Here is a 16,910-nt window from a genome sequence, read left to right as displayed (position 1 = left end):
CACGCCCGTGTGGCATTTCAACATAGTCGTGCTATTGGCCCGTGTGGCTCACACGGCCTAAGCAATACAGGGACACGACCGTGTCCTATACCCGTGTGGAATTAATTCTAAATACACACCTACAGGGGTTTTTACACGGCCTGGAACACGCCCATGTCTCTAGCCCGTGTCCTTCATACAACCATGACACGCCCGTGTCCTAGGCTGTGTGTAAAAACCTGGACATTCTGTTTCTGACGTCAGCAATCCTTAAGGGCCACACGGTCAAGGCAAACGCTCGTGTACTAGGCCGTGCCCTTCACACGGCTGTGTCTCTACCCGTGTGTTTACTACCATGCATATTGACTTACAATTCTTACGTGCAGGGGACACACGGCCATATCACACGCCCATGTGGTAGACTATGTGTCACACAGGCCTAGACACATACCCATATGCCTATCCGTGTAGACAAATTAAGGCTATTTACCAAGCCTTTTTGTCACTTTTTCTTATGTAACCCGCACAAAAATCACTCTATACTAACATAATGGCACATCACATATTCAAAATAACCACAATTGATAACATTTCATTTATGCAATTTACTCATCCATGAAAATATCATCTTTTATTTATAAATCAAAATGATTTTTGACCATCATCCATGGCCTTATACAAAATGAGTATCATATTCATCATATGAGTCAACACATTATGGCTAACTAACAAAACACTAAACAAAGACTCGAGTCCCTATACATGCTAGAAAACAAAACAATAAAACTAGCTATACCAAGGTCTTGAGTGATAGTGTGGTCGAAGCTTTTGATGTCACTGGATCCCTAATGCTAGCTTGGCGGCACTAAAAGGAAAGAAAAGAAAGGAGGGTAAGCGTGGGAGCTTAGTAAGTACATATATGCAAATAAAGTGTAATTATAAGAAAATCATATTCATCCAACGGTAGCTTGTCATGATTAAAAGATATAAATCACTTAACGTCTCTATCTTACTCTTCCTTTCATTCATGTATACTTAATACACCTCGTTCTTTACTCAGGTCCTAACCATGAGTTCGGTATACATACCTCATCAAATTATTCACCAACTAAATCTTCGGGTTACCCGTTGAACTCTCGAAATACATATGGATACGCGGGGAATTTGAGTCTAAATGCCATATAAGAAATCAGGGCTACCTCGTGCTATGAAACGCTCACATTTGAGCTACTCACTTTTTATCAAGTCAGGACCTGGACCCCATAGCTATCATGTAATGTTTGCTCATTAAGCCACTCACGGGTCTGTACACAAAGTCAGTACTTGGACCCACGTTACCTATAACATTTATCTCATGAACTCAGACTCAACTCATGAGTTCAGACCACATAATTTTCATAACATGCCCTTTTGTATTCTATGTTATGTCTAAGGTTCAACGGGGCTTCATATCTAATCGAATAGCATCGCATTTGCTCACATTGTAATTTACTCGCATAACATGTCATTTATACATTCATAGCAACAATTAGAATTTAGATACATAACAACAATAAGCTAATTACACATGTATATTATTAAAATATACCAAAGTAAGCTTCAATAACACATTATTTACATATGTACTTACCTCGATACAAAATGATGAAGACGAGCTTAATCCTCGTAAACTTTGTTCTTACCTCGATCAATACCCGAATCATGTTTCTCTTGATCTAAATTAATAAAATTCATTTATTTCATCAGCATATCAATTTAGACGCCCGAAAGTTCATAATTGGGCAAAATGACTATTTTACCCCTAGACTTTCACAAAATGACCATTTCACCCTTATGCTCGAAAATTAATTTTTATTGAATTTCTTCATATTATAAGCCTAGCCGAACCCTTTTTACTATTATAGTAATCCAAAATTTCAACTATTTACATATTTATCATCTATTTTACAACTCATGCAAAATAGTCCCTATTAGGATTTCATGAGAAATCCTTTCACAAAAGTTGTTTATTACTCACCAAAGGATCATATTCTTCCATAAAAATTCAGAAAACAACATAAAATCTCTCATGGAAAAACCCTAAACTCTTGTTTATTTTGCAAAATAGTCCCCTCATTAGAAAGCTCATGACACAATGGGTCTCAAAAATGTAAAAATCTTCAAGAAATCTCATTAGAATCACTTACTTGTAAAGGCTTAAAGTTGCTGAAATTTTTCAAGCTTTAATGGTCATTTCTTTGGAGAAATCCGGTGGGAAAGGAGATAGCAAAAACAAAAAGATGATAGCCTTTTTCTCTTATGTTTTATTTTATTCAAATTAGGTTACCTAACTTTGACTTTTCCATTTTCTTTGTCTCATGGCCAACCAAGCCTATATATAAAGGGTCTATTTGCCCTTTAAAGATCCCAAATTTAAGTTTCATGGAAAATTAACACCTTTAGCTATCAATTTAAGACTTTTGAATTTTATGTGATTTAGTCATTTTTCGCAATTAAGCTCACAAACGATAAAATTACTTCACCAAATTTTTCATGCACTAATATAAACATGTTATAATCGTAAAATAATAGTAAAATACTTTTTCTGACCTGGGATTAGTGGTCTCGAAACTACTGTTCCAACTAGGCCCAAAATCGGGCTGTTACATTAATGACTTACCTCAACAATATATAATGCAATATGACATGAAAGTACATCAAATAAATTGGTTCTGAATCATAGAAATACAAATCAAAAACTTTAAGCCATTCATTTACGACTTTGGATTTTCCTTTCCCTCTTGATAAATCCAGGTCGACATTAGCTAATTAGTGACCGAAACTGTGAAAACCTTTTAAAGCTTTTGTTTTTCTCTTCAATGGAGGTGGACGGTTTGTAGGTGGAAGATGAAAAAATTTTCTCTTTCATTCCACCGAATTTGGCTATATATATATATACATAATCAAATTTTAATTAATCTTAGTTTAATTAAACAAAGTTTATTTTAATCAAGCTTAATGCTTAATTAACCTTACGTCCATTACCTCTTAATTTGACATGGTCTAATTATTGTTTAGACATTTGGTTAATTGCAATTTAATTCCTCAATTTATTTTCTAATTAAAAATCTATAATGATTGGACTTTACAATTTAGTCTCTAAGCCTTAATTAAACAAAATTTTGGCTAAATTAACTATCTAGATTTCAATTCACCTTTACAATAACTCTATAAATATATTTATTTAATATTTACAAACTCAGTTTACGAAAATAGAGCCTCGAAATTACATTTTCTAACACCACTGGAAACCGAGTTGTTACAACTAAGACAACCCTACCTACTACCCAAGTGAAATATCTTATGAGTCCAACAAAGAAATGGTGAAATGGGAGACGAAAACCAACTTCAAAGTGTATAAAGGCATTAAAAAAAAAAAAACACTAAACCCTTATCAAAGGTTGATTTCACCATCATACTTGGTAGAGTGTACCAGTTGGAATCGAAAAGTTGAGCTCATAATTTTCTAATTCCAAACCTCTACACTCCAAAAGGCTCATTATCTCCTCCTTAGTAGTTATACACTTAAAATAACCATTAGTAATTACAACATGTGCAAGTCTATTCTTCCTCCCAAAAGCCTTATGAACCCTCTGATCATCCTTATCCTCGCCTTCACATTTACCCTTTTAGTGGTTGACTATTAGAAGGAAAAAATTTAATTTTTTTTAGTTGAATCAAGGTTTGATCACCCTTAGACATGAGTTAGTTGAATCAAGGTTTGATCACCATTAAAAGAAAAAGAACAATTTCTTTTATAAAAATATTTACATCATTCAATAATTATATATATTTAAAAATTAAATAGTCGAAACTACAACTGTAAAATAAATTCTAAAATTGATAGTGGTCAAATTGAAAGATTTAAAATCCTCTGACTGTAGGTTGAATTCTTGGTGCTGATTTTATGCATATTTTTGTCTTCATCCATGCATAATTTAGTAGTATGAATATGAAAACAAACCAATTATCTTTTTATACAATTTTTAATCACCCTTTAATCTCTAAATTTTTAAGGCTTCCTATGGATGAACAATGTGTTTTAGCTCTAGTGAAGTTAAAAATAATAGTAGTGATAATATTAAGTATTGTAGCAATGAGATTAAATATTATATTTATGAGATTAAAATCAGTAATAAAATGTGTATTTAGATTCAAATGAAAATAAAAATGACCTTTAAAGATGTAATATTAAAATAAGCTTATATGTATAATAAAAATAAAAAATATTAAATATGACTATATTAAATAATAAAATTAAAATTATGTAACGTTAAATAATAGTTAAAAGTTATTGAATTATATATTTATTGACTAATAAAATATAATAAAATTATTTGAATATTAATATTATATTTAATTTAAAATGATATAATAAAAATAATATTAATAATTAAGGAAAAAAAGAGGAAGGGATAAGATAGAAATTACTCCATCTATTGGATGGCCGGTAACTCCAGTGGAGCATTAAACTCTAGCAAAAAAAAAAAAGTTGGGGTTGAGTGAGGTGTATCAACTTCACTTCTGTGGTTTTAGTTGAAGAGCATTTTGCTGTTAGAAATGAAATCTATCTGTGCCATTGGATCTTAAATTTGAGAATGTTTAAACTGTGATATAATAACAACGATGTTAATTAAGTTAACATTCGGTCAATAATAATTTAATTGTTGTTTTAGAATTTCTTAAATTTTAATATAAACATTATTATATGATTATTGCTGAAGTCTATAATTAAGTTGGTGTTATTAGTTGAAAAATAATTTTGTATACATTTGCATAAAATTTATAAGAAAAACAAAATTAAATCTACAAACCAAAATTTACTTAATCTTTTATATAAAATTTTTATAATTATATTTGTTTTATAAAATTTAATTATTATTAAAATTTTGCATAAATAATATGGATAATTAGAAGCCTGTTGTCCAAAGTTCAGATGAAATAATAATTGAAATTGGAGTGGATTTAATAGCTGTTGGGATATCAAATTCAGAAAGAAAGAACCGCGATTGCCCATCGCAACTAATCCCACCTAACCTTATTTTATCTTTAATTCCAACCAAACTCAAAATTCCCATTTACCTCTGCTTCTTACATCTATACTATTTTTTTCCTTTAATCTCTTCTTTTTTTTTTTTTTTAATTTTGTTATATATATAACTACTCTGTTAACCAATTAATTTTCGGAGTGTTAATAACTGGACTTAAATTTTAAAATTTGAAAGTAAAAGGATTAAATTCTTGAAAATAAAAATATAAAGACTAAGTACCAAAAGTGTGAAAAGTACAGGAATATCTAGAACATATTTTAACTACAGAATGAAAGAAATAATGTAATTGTTAAGAGTTAAATACCTTGAAGAAGCACGACCAACAAGTTGGTAGAGAGGAGAAATGGCAGTTACGTAGCTTTTCTGCAGTCCATTCGGTTCCATGCATGCATGCGTATAGTTGAAGATTAGTATTACTTTAACCATAGGCCAGCCAGTGTTGGAGTGAAAGTAGAGGGGTTTTTTATTATTATAAGAAAGTAAAGGTTTTCCATCTTCATCATGTGATGTTGCCATTCGACTACATGGGGCAAGAAAAATCGAAAACTGACCCCTATATCTATGAATAGGTTGCTCACATTGATTCCAATTTTATACGAGTCTCCAATATGTGTAGAGAAGATGCGGTGGAAGTGAATGAATTAGACGAGCTAGGCCCAGGTAGATAGTTTTGAAGCCGTCAAGGCTCAAGCTAAGCACAGGGGAAATTGTTCCCTACCCCTAACTTACAACTATAATGGATCAATAAATATCGTTTATTAAGGATTTGCTTTATGGCCCATTTCAATTTTGGTTTTACACCTTAGGTGAAAAAATATATAACAATTATTTATTTAAATTCATATAAAATCAATTTATAATGATAAATTTAATTATTTATCACGCATAATATTTTGAGTTTAAATTTCATATTAATTTATTAATTTATTATATATAAAAATAAAAACAGTGACACTAATTCGATAAAACTCTCAAAATATTATTTTTGGTGTTTGGTACCTAAGAGGATTATACGAAAATTATAATCCTACTCATGTATAGGCTTTTTACTTAACATTAAACTCATTAATCTCTAGTATGGTTTCCACCCATGCTTCGGGTTGGGTTAATAATTTATTTCTTGACCAAATTATAGTGTGAAATTTAAATATTACAATATGTTTAAAGTTTTTGTACTCTTTGTATATTTTGAATTTAATCTTATACTTTTATTTCTAGAAATTTTGTCTCTCTATTTTTGAATTTAAAACTATAAATTCATTTGTTAACATTGTTAAATTTTTTTTGTTGGTGTGGCATTTTGAAAAAATAATAATAAACTTGGTATTCATGTAACAAAAAATAACATTGTAATGTACATAAATTTAATAAAGAATTTTTAACGGTGGTAATAATTCTTAATAATTCACATCATCATTTTAATTAGGATAAAGTATTTAAACTAGTTAATGACATTATAAAATTGAGATATCGAATTATGTTAGAATTAAAAATATAGAATAAATCTCATATTTGAGTGAAATATAAGAATCAAATTAATATTTAACTATTTTTATAATCTAAAAGTAAAGCAATTGGGATTGAAATTTACTCCTAATGCTCTCATGTAAAAAAATTATTTTAAAAATAAATTATCTATATAATCTTACTAATATACTCCTTTTATTATTTAATTTTAGACTTTCAATTGAATTAATATTTGATTAATTGGTGATATAATATGAGTTAGATACTTTATTTATAGTATAGATATAAAGGTTGTCAACTTAATCTTTAATATATATATATATATGGTGTAAAGAAAGTAGGTGGAAATGGGATGGTAAGGGTGAGAAAAAACGCATGAAGGAAGACAACAAAAAAAAGGCGTGGAAAGCATTTGGAGAGTTGTGTTTATACAAGTAATGCAGCTGAGGTATTATATGACACAAACTTCCAATACGAGTAGTAAGCATCTCGAGTGAGAGTGGGTTTAGACGTAAATTCCTCACAAACTAGGTTGAGGAGTGAGGAGTGACAATCTATTCCAATACCCAAACATGGTCCATACTCCATAAGCTAGCTTCTTTGTTATAGACTCCCTCCTTTTCATAAGATCATGAGAGCTGAGTAAATTAAAAAGCACCCCAACCAATGTTTTTGCTTTTATTTTTTATGGCTAACTAAACCACTACTTGCCCAAAAACCATAGTCCCTAGCCATTTGGCAGATAGTGGTAATTAAGAAATACATGCCAACGGTTTACTTGGCAAAAGATGAATAACATTTAGAATCACTTTGTCAAGGACTGAACAGAAAGTCCCTTAAACATGAAAATTTTTAAAGAAAGACTAAGCTTGACTATGGCTACTCCGCCACCCTACTTCTCAACTTATGTTTTAGTTCCATCTAAAGAAGACAGAATCCATCTCTTCTTCTTGTGGCTCTTGCTACTAATATCAGCGACTCAAACCTTGCATTTAAAAGATTTAATTTGATAATTATAATTCTTTGTAGAATATTAAAAAAAGAAAAAGACATGTTAATAATGAAAGATTAAACAGAGATTGCTTTTGTTAGCAGAGATTGAGTTGGAAGCCTAATCCCATTAAAAAAAAAAAAAAAAAAGGAGTTGTTGGTGGGGGTGGAGGGTTAACCAAACATAACTAATTTGTTCAAAGACGTTGCACCAACCCCATGGATACCCTCCTTTCCTTCATTTCTTTAACTTCCATCGCACTGCTCACTGCCCCACCCTCTCTTCCTCTTTCAACAGATTAAACATTCTTTTTTTTCTCATTTCAAGACTTCATGGCCCGCTTTACACTCTGCTATGCCTAAAATAGGTTGTCACAACCTCAATTATTAACACCTTTTATTAGGGTAGCTTCAGTTCATTTACAAATGGACTGACTTTATTTTCACTCAAATCCACCTTCAATCAAGCTCGCGTACTTTGACAAGGTTAATGGCCATAATAAATTGGTCTTCCTTTTATGACATGCTTAGTTTCAATTTTGGTCCTAGAACTACATTTAAATTTGAAATTTAATATTTATATTTTATTTTTGACATAATTTGATACTTAAGTTAAATTATTCACTCATATAATTTAATAACTGTATTTTATTCACTCATATATGAATCAAAATCAATATTTCACTTTCATACTTGATAAAAATTCATTAACTAATTTTCTAATATAATATAATTTAAATTATTTCTTTTTTAAATAAAAAGATAAAAGCTGAAATGTAATTGAAGATATGAATTGAAATTACGTGGCAAAATTTAATAAAAGGGGAAGACGAATTCTATCCCCACTTCCTAATTAAGATAATCCAGGGGAGTGGTGGGGCGGGGAAACAAGATGGTGTGGAACTGTGGATGCCATGCCATGCCATGCAACCCCATGGAGGATCTCCATTATTTTTTATGTTGCCTTTGTTTTTGCTTTTGACCTCTCCATATAAAAGTTGTACATGATTGTTGTCTTTCCATTTATATTTAACTTTGCCTCATTTAGTGGAAGTAAGCTCATCTTTCCAACAATCTTTATGCTACAAATTACAAAATAAATCAATCAAAGTTTGGAAATTGGAAAATTTTGATGTCCAAAAAGTAAAAGATATCTATTCCCACACGTAGGTTCAAACTTCATTGTTATTGCAAACTGACAAGATTTTGATTTAAGAAAACAACGGTTGAAAAGCTTTATTAATGATTTAATCTCATTACTGTATAATAATTTGTCTCAAACTAAAAAACTCTCCTCCACTTATTGTCATATATATCAACCCACTAAACCTATAACTTAACTATATATGATAATAAAGACACTGTCTGGAGACAACCTCTTTTTAAAGGATAATAGAATAATAAAGCATATATATATATATATATATATATATATATATAAATGGTAGCAATTTAAGTGGCTTTGCTTTTATATTTTGATTGTGTTTTCTTTTTAAAGATTAATAGATAAAATATATAAAGGGTTGATACATTATTTGAGTTCGATGAATTACAATAATTTAAGAAAAGTGTTTATACGAAAGAATTTTAAGTATTAAATGATAATGAATTTTCAACACGTGTATTTAGATATAATAAGAATATTTTTAAATTACGAAAACTTTTCAACACCTGTAGGGCATGCACGTGACAGGTATCGCCGCGAGGTGCTCTGGGCAAGTTCCAGCCGAATATAAAGATGGATTAGGCGAGGTAAAGATGTAGAACTTTCCTGTTTAGAAGAAAAGAAAAGAGGTCCCATGGTAGCATAAGCGGAGCAGGGTCAATGGGCTCCCGTGCTTGTTCATAGAAAGGATATATTATTCAGTTCAGATTCAGGACAAAGGGATTGACCATTTCAATGATTGACCTCACCTGCTCTTTGGGACTTTTCCAAATTACGCAACTGCCCCTCGTCATTAACACGTTAGTCAGGTGCTCGTTATTATGAAATAAATTAATCTGAAAAATTCTACAGCTGCGGCTGCTCCACCTAATTAACTACAAATAATACACGATTTTTTTTTTCTTTTAAATCTGCATTTGCATTTTACATATGTGGCTGTGAATTTGATTTGGGATTTTGATGCTTTGCCGAATGGGTCATATGGTCAAAAAAAATGAGGCTTGAAATATTTATATTATTTACTCTAGGATTTTAAGTTCATATAATTCTGCCCAAGTTTGACAAAACCTTAAAATATGCTTCCACCCTTTATTTTATTCTACTATTTAGAATTTAGTGTTTTTTTTCAAATTTATTTGTAGGAATATATTCCTTTACTTTTCAGATTTAATAATTGAAATGCAATATTTTTAAATAAAAAATATCTATTTAATAATTATATAATAAAAATAATGTTTTAATAAATCTGAATTTAATAGATAAATTTTATAATGCTAATCATTATGCTTGCTTTTTTTTGAAATACAAAAATAAAATAATTAAACACTTGAAAATAAAATTAAAAATTAAAAATATTCGCATATTTTAATCTTAACAAAATTATGAAATATTACTTTCATCAACCTCTTCCTAACTCAATTTCACTCCAGCTTTAGAATGACTCTAATTATATATTAAACTAATTATTTTTTAACTTAAAGTTTATAGATCATAATGAATACACCCTGTTTGTGACAACCCGAATTAGGGCCTAATCGGAATAGTGGTTTCGTGACCACAAATCCGAGATAGAAATAATTGTTTTATAATTATTTTGGGGTTTATGATATGATTGCATGATTGTGTGAAAATTTCGTGATGAAATTCTATGCCTAAAGTGCTTAAATTGAAAATAGGGACTAAATCGAATAAGTTGCAAAATTTACATCCCGGAAGTTTTTAGTATGAAATTGTTTTGGAATATTAATTAGGAGGTCTTAAATAGCAATTTGACCAATTTTAAATTCATGGACAAAATTAGGACATGGAAGGAATTTTTGAAAGTTTAGTAAGGAGGGGCATTTTGGTCATTTGGATATTAAATGAAATAAAATGGGAAAAATAACACAAAATTGGTCATCATCCTCCTTAGTTGCTGCCGAATTCTCCCTCTCTCCATAGCTAGGGTTTCTTCAATTTTCAAGCTCCATAATCAAGAAAGACGCGGAATTGATCTCGAACGGGGGAAGGAAAAAGTTTTGGACTAAATTGCAAAATTTCCATATTTTGCACCAAGGTAAGTTTGTATGTAAATATTACAATAATTTCATGTACATTCTTATATTTCAGCCTATTATATGTATATACTAGTGATGTTGAAGTATAAATCGACTATTGGAAGAATGGAAATAAATAATAGAGAGAGATCCGGTTGAACATTCGAAAAATCGAATAAAATAGATGGAGCGTAGCTAGGTCACATGTATGATGCCGAGTGCACATCATGTGTACAAGAAAGCTACGAGACACCTGTAGTAGCTAGGTCACATGTGTGATACGAGATGTATCCCATGTAGACAAGAGAGCTACGTAAAAGATAAATGTATTTGGGTCGCATGCGTGATTCCAAGTGACGGACACCATGTAGACAAGAGAGCTACGAGACAAATCGGTGGGTCGCATGAGTGGTACTAAGTGTTCACCATGTGTACAAGAGAGCCGAACTAAACGAAGTATGATGGTGAAATGTGTCTTTGAAACCATTAAATATCGAGGATTGATCCGAATTGTTCAACGGGATGGTTTTGTGGTGACATTGTGGTTTGGACCTACACTTATGGTGAATGAAATGTGGTGAAAATGATTTGTGGTATATACAAATATAAGATAAAATGAGGTTAGCATAAAGAATTTGTGAAAGAGTGAAATTAGCATTAAAACTGTTTTTAGATGGTAGCAGTGACGTGATTTTGAAAAATCACCAAAAATAGGAGGAATATAATTAGAGGTTGAATGAGATGTGAAATTAAAGTTTAATGAGTCTACTTTCATATAAAAGAAACAGAACAAGCAAAGGAATTCTATATTTTGAGATATTTACAATTGTATGTGACTTGCTCAGGATGAATACGTGATCCCTGTTCCAACTTTGAAAAATCATTAAAAATTGTACAAAGCAAATTAAGAAATATAGTTTACATGCATAAATTCCTTATTGAGAGTATTTTTAAATGAAACAGACTTCAGGGTTGTTTGAATTGTGTACTGAGAGAAATTCAATTTGTAGTGAACAGAGGTCAGATCAGTCGAGCTGTGTAACAGGGAAACTTTAACTAATAAACTGTACTAATCGGCTGAACCAAAATTATAGAAAAAATTAGCAAAAAGCTTTATGAGTCTAGATTCAGGAAATTTTACGGATTTGAATTTCGAGTTTTGTAACCCGAGTTATGATTTATTTAGTGAATATGATGCAGTAGAGACAGCTAAATCAAAGTGGAATGAATAGTGAAGTTAAAGTAGATAAACTTGAATTGTTCGTAAATATGTTAGATTCTTTAATTAGTATTTACATACTTACTTACTAAGCTATAAGCTTACTTTGTTTCTCTCTTTTGTCTTATAGTGTTCTTGACTTGCTTGCTCAGGAGTTAAGGATCGTGAAGATCTACCCGCACTATCATACTTTAGGGTATTTGAACTAAACGTTTTGAATTATGGCATGTATAGTAGGCTTAATTATTTTGTTACGTGCCATATTTGTCTAGGTTTAAAATATTAGTTCTGATTTCGACCAGCTAATTTGTACAAGCCATTAAAGTTGGCTAATATTGTTCAAGACATATTTATATTTCGATTATGTTTAATGGTATGTATTATGTTCGGTAATACCTTGTACCTGTTAAATGATTTGTAACAGGTAAGGGTGTTACATTTAGTGGTATCGAGCTATGGTTTAGTCGGTTCTCGGACTAATAAAGTGTGTGTAAAAGTCTAGCTATACATGCCATAAAAATATTGTGATAGTGTGGTGACTCTGATTATTCTAAAGCGTGTTTTGTTTTAATATAGTAATGGATCCTGAAGGCTGCGGTGATGATGCTTTAGTAATGTTGGTTCCCACACAAGGGACCGCTTTGTGGAAAGTAGACTGAGACATTGAGACAAGGAGATGAGGCTCGGATGCCTTTCTCCAAATGATGAACAATTGGTATCTTGAATTTATTCGAGCAAATCCAAATGCTCAACCTCCTCCACCCCTCCTATACCTCAGACGATTCATGTAGCTGCTCAAGGTATAGATTTGGTAAGAATGAACAAGCCTCCGGTTGACAAGATTCAAAACAAGGGCTGAAGAGTTTAGAGCAAAGGTCGATGATGATCCCGAGAAAACGGAATTCGGCTTGAAAATTCTACCCGTGTATTTGATGAGCTCTCATGTACACCGAGGAATGCTTAAAGTGTTTGTATCACTTTTGAGAGATTCGACTTACCTTTGGTGGAAGACTTTGGTTGCAGTGGTGCCAAAGAAAAAGTTACTTATGATTTCTTCCGGAAGAATTTAGAAAGAAATACATAAGTCAGCGATTCATTGATCAAAAACGGAAGGAGTTCCTTGAATTGAAGCAGGGGAAAATGTCTGTAGCAGAGTATGAACGCGAATTTGTAAGACTCAGCAAGTATGCCCAGGAATGTGTGTCCACCGAGGCCATTATGTGTAGAAGATTTGAAGATGGGCTGAATGAGGACATTAAAGTGCTTGTAGGAATTTTGGAGTTGAAAGAATTTGTAGTATTGGTTGATCGAGCTCTTAAAGCCGAAGAATTGAACAAAGAAAGAAGAAAAGCTGCTATTGAGGCCCGAGATGTCAGAAAAAGACAGATAAGCAAGCCATTTCAATCTCAACCAAAGAGGTCCAAAGAGACAAACCCTCGAATGACAGTTTCAATTGGGGATTCACATAGAGATCGTGGTAGAGCATATTCGGGGTCTAAAGCTCAAGCTACTTCGATGGCAAGTGTGGGTAATGTGCGACCTAGAAAGCCCGAGTGTCAGCAATGTGGCAGGCAACATTATGGTGAGTGTTGGGGACCGAAGCGAGCTTGTTTCAGTCTTGGTTCTCGTGAGCATTTTATTAGAGATTGTCCGGAGAAAATTAAAGAAGAAAGATTTGAGTGCTAGAGCAGAATACCACCGCTAGTAGAGGTAGACCACCGAGAAACACCGGAGGTGGGACTAGTAGTAAAAGCTGTGATGAAAGATTTAACGGCAAGATCGAAGCTAGAGCACTGCTAGAGCTTATGCTATACGTGCCGAGAAGATGCATCATCTCCGATGTCATTCTTGGTACATTTCTCTCTATGATACTATTGTTATTGCATTGATTGATCCGGGTCCACTCATTCCTATATTTGCATGAATTTAGTATCCAATAAAAGTTGCTGTTGAATTTCTTGAGTTTACGATTAAAGTGTCGAACCCTTAGGCCAATATGTGCTAGTTGACAAGGTTTGCAAGAATTGCCCATTAATGATTCAAGGTCACTGCTTTTCCGCCAACTTGATGTTGTTACCATTTGGTGAGTTTGACGTTATCTTGGGAATGGTGGTTAACATTGTATGATGCTAAGGTAGATTGTAAACAAAAGACACTAGAGTTGAAATGTGAAAATGGAGAAATTCTGTGGGTTGAAACAGATGAATCAAATAAATTGCCTATGGTGATTTCGCACATGTCTGCACAGAAATACATGAGAAAAGGGTGTGAAGCTTATCTCGCTTATGTAATGAATATTGAGTTGCCCCAACTGAAATTTGAATCAGTGCCGATAGTCTGTGAGTTTCGGATGTATTTCGGAGGAATTGCTGGGTTGCCTCCGAATAGAGATAGATTTTGCTATTGATTTGTTGCAAGGCATCGCACCGATCTCGATTGCTCCATATAGAATGGCTCATGAATTAAAAGAATTGAAGGCTCGATTCAGGAGTTAACGAGACAAAGGGATTTGTGAGACCGAGTTTCTCTCCCTGGGGTGCTCCTGTATTATTCGTAAAGAAGAAGGATGGTTCAATGAGACTTTGCATTGATTACCGTCAGCTTAATAAGGTGACTATAAAGAACAAGTACCCATTGCCGAGGATTGATGATTTATTCGATCAGTTAAAGGGGGCCACAGTGTTTTCAAAGATTGATTTGAGGTCCGGTTACTACCAATTTGAGAGTTAAGGAGTCGGATGTCGAAAGCGCCTTTAGGACAAGGTATGGACATTATGAGTTTCTTGTGATGCCTTTCGACAACAAATGCTCCAACTATATTTATGGACTTAATGAATCGGATCTTCCGCCATATTTGGATAAGTTTGTAGTAGTGTTTATAGATGACATTTTAATTTATTCTCGAGATGAGTCGAACATGCGAACACTTGAGAACTATATTGCAAATCTTGAGAGAAAAGCTGTTTGCCAAGTTTGGTAAAAGTGAGTTCTGGCTTCGTGAAGTCGGATTTTTGGGGCATATAGTCTCAGGTGATGGTATTCGGGTGGATCCAAGTAAGATTTCTGCGATCGTCGATTGGAAACCGCCCGAGAATGTATCCGAGGTTAGAAGCTTTTTAGGCTTAGCCGGGTATTATAGACGTTTTGTTGAAGGATTTTCGATGATTGCCTCTCCTATGACTAAGTTGTTGTAAAAGAATGTTAAATTTGAATGGACTGATAAATGTCAACAAAGTTTTGAAAAATTGAAAGCACGATTGATGAAGCACCAATTTTAGTACGCCCGAGTCGGAAAGGAGTTCGTAATTTATAGTGATGCATCATTGATGTGCCTTGGATGTGTGTTGATGCAAGAGGGTAAAGTGGTAGCTTATGCTTGAGACAGTTAAAACCGCATGAGAAGAACTATCCTACACATGATTTGGGCGGCATTGTTGTTTTTGCCTTGAAGATTTGGCGACATTATTTGTACGGTGAAAATGCCGAATTTTTACCGATCACAAAAGTTTGAAGTACTTGATGAATCAAAAGGATCTGAATCATGACGGGCAAGATGGCTTGAATTATTAAAGGATTATGATCTAGTGATTGATTATCATCCGGAAAAGCAAATGTAGTTCTTGGCGCCTTGAGCGAAAATTTCTTTTTACTTTGAGAGCCATGAACACGGGGTTAGCATTGTCGATGATGGGTCAATCTTAGCGAAATGAGAGCTAAACCGTTATTTCTCCGATTAATTTGTGATGCTCAAAAGAATGATAGTGAGTTGCGGATCAAGAGAACTCAATGCGAATCGAGTTACGACTCGATTTTCGAGTTGGACCGGATGATTGTTTGATGTTTCGAGACAGGATATGTGTCGAAAACGATAAATTGATTCGAAAATATTACATGAGGCGCACAATGGTGTTTATCGTTCATCCTGGTAGCACAAAATGTATAATGATTTAAAGAAGTCAGTATTGGTGGCGGTATGAAAAGGACATTTCGAATTTGTAACCAAGTGTTTGATCATCAACAAGTAAAAGTTGAACATCAAGTGCCTTGAGATTACTTCAACCAATAATGGTGCACGAGTGGAAATGGGACAAGATTACCATGGATTTTGTAACCGGTTTGCCTTTAACTCCTAAAAGAAGGATCTTTGTTTGGGTAGTGGTTGATAGATTAACAAAGTCACCCACTTTATACCAAGACGTACCGATTACTCACTTGATAAATTAGCCGAATTATATGTTCTGAAATTGTGAAGTTGCACGGAGTACCTATGTCTATAATATCGATAGAGATCCAAGATTTACCTCGAGATTTTGGAAAAAGTTACAAGAAGCTTTGGGTATAAAATTGAACTTTAGTGCCGCATTTCATCCACAAACAGATGGTCAAACAGAAAGAGTAATCCGTACTCAAGATATGCTTAGATCTTGTGTTTTAGAATTTGGAGGTAGTTGGGAGAAATATCTATCTTTGATTGAGTTTGCCTACAATAACAGTTATCAATCAAGTATACAAATGGCACCGTACGAAGCCTTGTATGGTCGTAAGTGTCGGACTCCTTTATATTGGACCGAGCTTAGTGAGAAATAGATTCATGGAGTTGATCTAGTTAAAGAAACCGAAGAGAAAATAAAAGTAATTCGGGATTGCTTGAAAGCTGCTTCGGATCGACAAAAGTCATATCTGATTTAAAAAGAAAAGAGATTGAATTTCGGTGGGTGATAAAGTGTTCTTGAAGGTGTCACCATGGAAAAAGATTCGAGATTTAGTCGAAAAGGCAAGTTGAGTCCGCGTTTTATTGGGCGCGTCTGAGATTCTTGAGAGAATTGGACCGATGGCATATCGGTTGGCCTTACCGGCAGAGTTAGAAAGAATTCATAACGTGTTTCATGTATCAATGTTGCGACATTATCGTTCGATCCTTCACATGTGATTTCTCCAATGAAATTGAGATTCGATCGGATATG

General features: G+C 33.1%; 1 long non-coding RNA gene across 1 annotated transcript; it reads right to left on the bottom strand.

Annotated features, from left to right (window-relative positions):
- Window positions 1–591: 591 nt before the first annotated feature.
- Window positions 592–1,696, bottom strand: LOC128285337 (uncharacterized). Its single transcript, XR_008275842.1, has 2 exons — window positions 1,610–1,696; window positions 592–844 (listed from the first exon to the last, which is right to left on the bottom strand). It is a non-coding gene; the product is annotated as an uncharacterized LOC128285337 (long non-coding RNA).
- Window positions 1,697–16,910: the final 15,214 nt, after the last annotated feature.

The sequence above is a fragment of the Gossypium arboreum genome, chromosome 12 (assembly GCF_025698485.1).
Source record: "Gossypium arboreum isolate Shixiya-1 chromosome 12, ASM2569848v2, whole genome shotgun sequence".
Classification (NCBI taxonomy): domain Eukaryota; kingdom Viridiplantae; phylum Streptophyta; class Magnoliopsida; order Malvales; family Malvaceae; genus Gossypium; species Gossypium arboreum.
The sequence above is the reverse complement of the archived record's forward strand: the minus strand, read 5'-3'. Positions and strand labels throughout refer to the sequence as shown.